The following is a 6,000-nucleotide window of genomic DNA, read 5'->3' as shown; positions in this document are numbered from 1 at the left end:
AGCTGTCTGTCCCAGCAAAACACCATCCAAACGGCTTTCCAAAGAACCGTCAATTTTCCACTTCAGCCCTCCACCTCTACTCTTCTCCATCTGCACTGTTCCAGGGCTGGAGGAAGTAACTTGCACAGGCACATTTCTCTTCCCAATCCACAACAGGTTTAGCCAACGGGAAGCTCTGGCTGGAGATGGCAGATGGCTGGGGACTTATCCCACTAACTCTCCAGCTGCAACTCAGTCATGGCTAGCTGTGGTTCTTGGCTGAAGGTCCCTCTTGGTAGCTCTGAGTGGAGTGCCTCCAAGCCCAAGGACTTACCCTGCAGCCCCCCTCTGATGGAAGACCCCTCCACTGCCCTGAGACACCCAGACTGATTCCCTCCAAAGCCACAACTTGCCAGTCAATTCTTTAGTGCACTGGTGTCCACCTTATGTAAGCGTTATTTCCCTGAACCTGCCTTTCACCCTGGCCCAGCCATGCTCTTGCTATGTGACCTTGGGAAAGTCACGTTTGTCTCAGGGTCTGTCTGTGACATGGTCACGGTGGCTTCTCTTGTCCCTCTTAGATTTGCTCTGAGTAAACAACACGAGAGAGTGTGCCTCATTCCTCCATGCATTCTGCACATCTCCTAGTAGAGGCCCCTGCATCGAGAATAGAGAGGCGGAGGGGCGGCTAGGTGGGCGGATGATAAATGTCCCTGCAGGGACAGAGAGAATTCATCCCATACCTCTGAGATGATTGAAATATCTCCTGGGAACTTGCCACCACCTCTGCCCACTTCCTGGTTAATCCAGCATGTTCTCATTTGTAACTTGCTCTCCTTGGCAGACCATTCTCTCTCGAATAAGCCGTGACAGTCACACTTTAAAGGAATAGCATGGATCACTGAACACAGTTGCTCCCGGGTGGGTATCAGCTTTGGGGATTGGGGTAACCAAAATTTTCATAAGATTCCTGTTTATTCTCTCATATTCTTATTTAAACCGGAACTTACTTTTACGATATGCAAGATCTGGGTCCTGGGTCCTAGGTCTGTAGTAGCACAGTAGTCTAACATGTGTAAAGACCTGGGTTCAAGGCCCATAACTGAAGGGAAAATGGCTGCTGGGTGTGGTGGTCCATGCCTGTTAGCGTAGCACTTTGGAGGCAGAGATGGGAGGACCCCTAATTGATGCCAGATTAGGTAAGAATAAACCAACAAAGAAAAACAAGGGGGCAGAGTGAAGGTGGGGTGTTGCTGTGAAATACTGTCCTGGGCACATGGCTTGGATGTTTCACTCACAAGCGCACAGCAGCTGTGATCAGCTGCACAGTCAGTGTTCCAGCAGGAACGGGGAGCACCGTGCTCCCCCCACCACACAGTCAGTGTTCCAGCAGGAATGGGGGAGCACCACGCTCCACCCCCACCTGCTGAGGAGCCATTGGCAGTTAATGGCTGCTGGGGTAGAGGAAGACAGAGCAGGGGGTGTAAGGAAGAGTTTTCTTCAGTGCTGTAGCCACCTGTAAGTTTCCCTGTGTTTTAGGAAATAACTTCACTCCTTATTCTCACTGGGGGAAAAAACAAAGTGGAGGGGGGGCTCATTTAAGAAGAAAGAGGAAACTCTCTGAAGTGTTACAGCTCAATAAGACGGGCACTGTCAGACGACCTTTGGTGAAATAACTTGTGTCCTTTAGTCCTTAAGGATAGGACCTTATAAACATTTGGGGGTGGGTTGGGATCTAGAGGGAGAAGCTTTTTATTGGCTTGGTCTGAGATATTAGGGATGCCTCATCTGCATGTGGAAGGACTTCAGGTGTTGTCCCTAAGTGACTGATTGTCACAGTTTTCTTAATGGGGTATGGTGGTCATGTGTTCCAGGACAGGAACCTGATTGGGAATAGATTTAAACACCTACCTTTCTCAATTATGAGAATTGCCGGAGCTCCGGAATCCGCTCGACCTTAGCAGGCTTTCTGCCTGGTGGCACAGTCCACTGCCCCACAGTGGACAGTACCACCTGCCAACATGAAAACAAAGACCTAATCCATCAAAGTCTGCAGTTCCAGGAAAGTCTCTAAATGAACTAACCTTGCTTTTTGGGTTCTGTAGCTCTGCTTTTGGCTAACTGTTCTTGTTAACGGAAATTCTGTCGAGCCAGAAATGGGTTCTGTGCTTAAAAGTTCACCCTGAGAAAAGCTCAGGGCTACATGGTTATCCTGAAGAAGACCGGTGTAGTCTCTTCTTAGAAGCAAGGGTGTGGCACCGAGACTTGCATCGGGTTTCTGTTTCAGAAGCAGGCTGCAGACAGGGTTTAGTTTAGCCTAATATACTCCCATCTCAGAAAGACAAATTGGCATGCTGATACATGACTCGGTCTCTGGAAGGTTTGTTTACTGTCAGATTCCTACTGGAGACAGACGAAATGTCAACGGCACACAACAGAGGTTGAGATCCAGGGCTGAGGAAAAGTCCATCAAACCAGACAGGAGTGGTTGCCCCAGCACCATTCATACACTGTACCCCTCAACCTCATCGTTGGAGAAATCTCTCTTAAATCTCGCACCCACTTCCAAGCTGGGTCTGTGCACTTCTTTGCGCTAAACTCTTGGGCTGTCTCACGGCTTCTATCCAGCGCGTCTTCCTTGGTGGAACTCATTTGTTCAACAAGTGCTCGGAATCTGCAAGCCAAGCTCCACGTCTTCCCAGCCTAGGTCAAGAGCAGTCCCCAGCTCATCAGGAAACATGAGTTTTTAAGACAAGGTTTCTCTGCATAGCCCTGGCTGTCCTGGAACTGGTTGACCTTGAACTCACATAGATCTAGCACCTCGGAGGCACTGGGATTAAAGGTGGCGGCATCACCACCAGTGGGAATGTGCTTTTTATTGCTCCCAGGTTACCTGCTCATATCCATTTCCTAGGGGGCCCCAGCACCAGAGTTATTCCTGTGGGTGGCAAAGTCCCAGGTCCCCAGGTGTGTATGGTACCTGGGCCTTGGCGGATGGAGTTGTTGGTGGGTGGTAGCACCGTCTCTGATTGGTCCTGGGTGGATTGGTCCCTACAGCTCATCTTAGCCTCATGTAACAGTACTGAATCTCATGATCCCCAGCCTCTCATGTCCCCGGAGAGGGACAACAGCTGCTCTGGTCCCCTAGGAGCTGGCTCAGATTTTCAATGCACATGGAGTCAGCCTCCCTGACACCTTTGGTCACTATGCTGTCACTTCTGCAGTGTCCCCAGTTTCCTTCCTGGTGTCTTGTGTCTCAACTACCTTGGCTCCCTGATTGAAGGTATGATTGTTAAGTCAGGAAAACCTAGTCCCACTCCAGAGCTGGAGGCCATGGCTCTAACCTTAGGGGATGAACCCTAAAGCCCTCGTTGGCTTCCAAAGCATGTCATCATGTTCAGTCTGTTGGCATGGGCACCTACTGCAGGCAAGGCTTGGGACAAGGGAGGACATAGTAGAGGAAAATAGGGGCAGATCGGCTTTGAACTAAGGATGGCCTTGAACTCCTGATCATTTTGCTTCAGGGGCTGGGATGGCAGGTGGTATCACTAAGCGAAGTTTTTGCAGTCCTGGGAATCAAACACAGGATGCTACTGGGGAAATATCCTACAAATGGAGCCTCATCCCCAATCTGGAATTTCTTTCTTTGGTTTTTAACTTTAAAATCACATCGTTTGTTTGTTTGTTTTGGCGTTTGTGTGTGTGTGTGTGTGTGTGTGTGCACTCATGTTCCAGCATGATTGTGGAAATCAGAGGACCACCCGAAGAGTCTGTCCTCTTCTTCAGCCTTGTGGATTCTTCAGATGGAGCTCAGACAGGCTTGGCAGCGTGTACCTTTACTTACTGAGTCATCTTGCAGCCCCACTCACCCACAGCCCGGGGTTTCTATACCAAAGCTGAGGGAGCTGGGGCCTGGCTGTCCCTCTGTAGGCCAGCCTCTACCTCTGGCTGGCCTTTGACCCTTCACTCTGTCACTCAAAGGTTGAATGATGACATCAGAGCTTTCCACATTGCCACGTGCGACCCATCACCAGATAGGTAAACAGAGGGAGTCAGAACCAGGATTCAGAGAAAGCCAGAAGCCAACACACACCAGCTTCGTACATAGTAGGTAGGTGACTATCACATAACCTGCTTCCAGGAGGGGTGTCTGTGCACACATGTGTGCATGTATGTTTGCACACATGACTGTGGTAAGTGCATGTGTCTATTACATGGATGTGTCTCTCTGTGTGTACACTGGCTCACTATACACAGTAGGCTCCTTACTGTATCATACATGAAATATTTGGGGGGAAAATGCTGGTTATACATACTCTGAGGTGCTTATTAATAAGTTTTTTGTTTGTTTGAGACAGTCTCACTCTGTAGCCCTGGATGGCCCAGACTCATTTTATAGCCAAGGTTGGCCTTGAACTCAGAGTAGATCCTCCTGTCTGAACCTGCCTGTAGATACATGAGCCACCATCTGGTCCTCTGAGGCCCTTCTGGCTCTAATACTAAAAAGTTCCACATGCCCCTAGCAGAGGGACCCTAGGGACTGACAACTCCTGAACCATGGGATGGGGATGGTGCCATCTGTACCTTTGAAGTTGTGTGGTTTCCTCCAATGCAGAGCAGTAGTAAGAATCAGAGGGGAGCTAGGAAACAGGGTTCCAGACTGGGGATACAGAAGGCAAAGGCCCCAAGTGGACTCCACTGGCTCCATATGGGGAGCCATGGATGGGGTGACTGGACCAGGCTCAACATAGAAAGGCGAGCTGGGAAGGGGTGCTGGAAAGATGGCTCAGTGGGTAAGAGCACTTGCTGGTTAGCATAAGGATCTGGCTTTGGATCCCAGCACCCATGAAAACAAAACCAAAAACTGGGCGTGACCATAAGCACCTCAAACCATGAGTGCTATGGTAGACAGAGACAGGAGAATCTCTGGGTTTTGCTGGCCACCAACACAGTTTCAGGCTCAAGGAGGGACCCTGTCTTAGGAAAAGAAAGCAGAGAATGACAGAACAGGACACCTGATACTCTCTTCTGGCCCCTACTTGTGCATAGGGGTATGCACCTGTATGCACAGGCACATCTGCCACACACAGACAGACATATCCATCTAGAGAGAGAGAGAGAGAGAGAGAGAGAGGGAGAGAGAGAGAAGGAAGGTTGGCATTGGCTCAAGGCACAGCTCACAGAGACCCTTGGTCTCCACATAAGAGCTTTATCCAGGGTTTGTGGGAACTCAGGGAAGGTTTTAAGTATCTAACAGACCTAGAAGGAACTATGTCCCTACTCCTTCCAGAAAGAATTTTTAGACTTGCTTGCACTGTGGCTGACTGAGAAAACTTGCAAACGACCTGTTGTACAAGGTGGTGGCTGTGATGATGCGTGGTTCTTAAGGCAAGAAAGAATTTGGGCACTTGTAGGGTAGGGATGGCTTCAAAGGCAGCATTCAAGTTGCTATCTGTCAGCATTGTGAGAAAATCGGGGACAGGATACAGGCAAAGACTGGAGCCCCAATATCTGGGAATCCAAGCCCCAAACAGATCACTCTCTCCTCCCCTCCTCCCAAAGGAACTGGCCCGTATGACATGGCGAGTCTTGGAAAAGGTGACCATTTGCATTAGAGTCACTGAGCTCAAAGCAGGTCGCATCAGGTCCTCTCTTGACACTCCGTTCCCTGGAGTGGATGCAGGAAAGCCTGAACTCTGGGTCATTGCCACCTCCCTCTCCCCCACACTGCCAGAGATCACAGAAGGGGAGGGAGAGGTGATGTCACAGGGCAACTATTTTCAGTTCCCCAGCATTAAGCTAGTTCGCCACTGTAAGCTGTATATCGGAAGACTGAGCGACAGGCGTGTTGAATGCAGGGTCTAATTGCGGAGTCTTTGTAAAATGCAACTTGTCAACCCAGCCCGCCCTGAGCGCCATCTCCTGTCAGAGGAATCAGAGTTGTTTCGGCTCTCTTGGGCTCCTCCAGTGCAGGGAACAGGAGTCGGGGTGTGGGGAAGGGCTAAACGGAGGCCCAGGACC

This window comes from Rattus norvegicus, chromosome 10 (assembly GCF_021556685.1).
Source record: "Rattus norvegicus strain SHRSP/BbbUtx chromosome 10, alternate assembly SHRSP_T2T, whole genome shotgun sequence".
In the NCBI taxonomy this organism is placed as follows: domain Eukaryota; kingdom Metazoa; phylum Chordata; class Mammalia; order Rodentia; family Muridae; genus Rattus; species Rattus norvegicus.
This window is presented reverse-complemented; position numbering follows the sequence as displayed.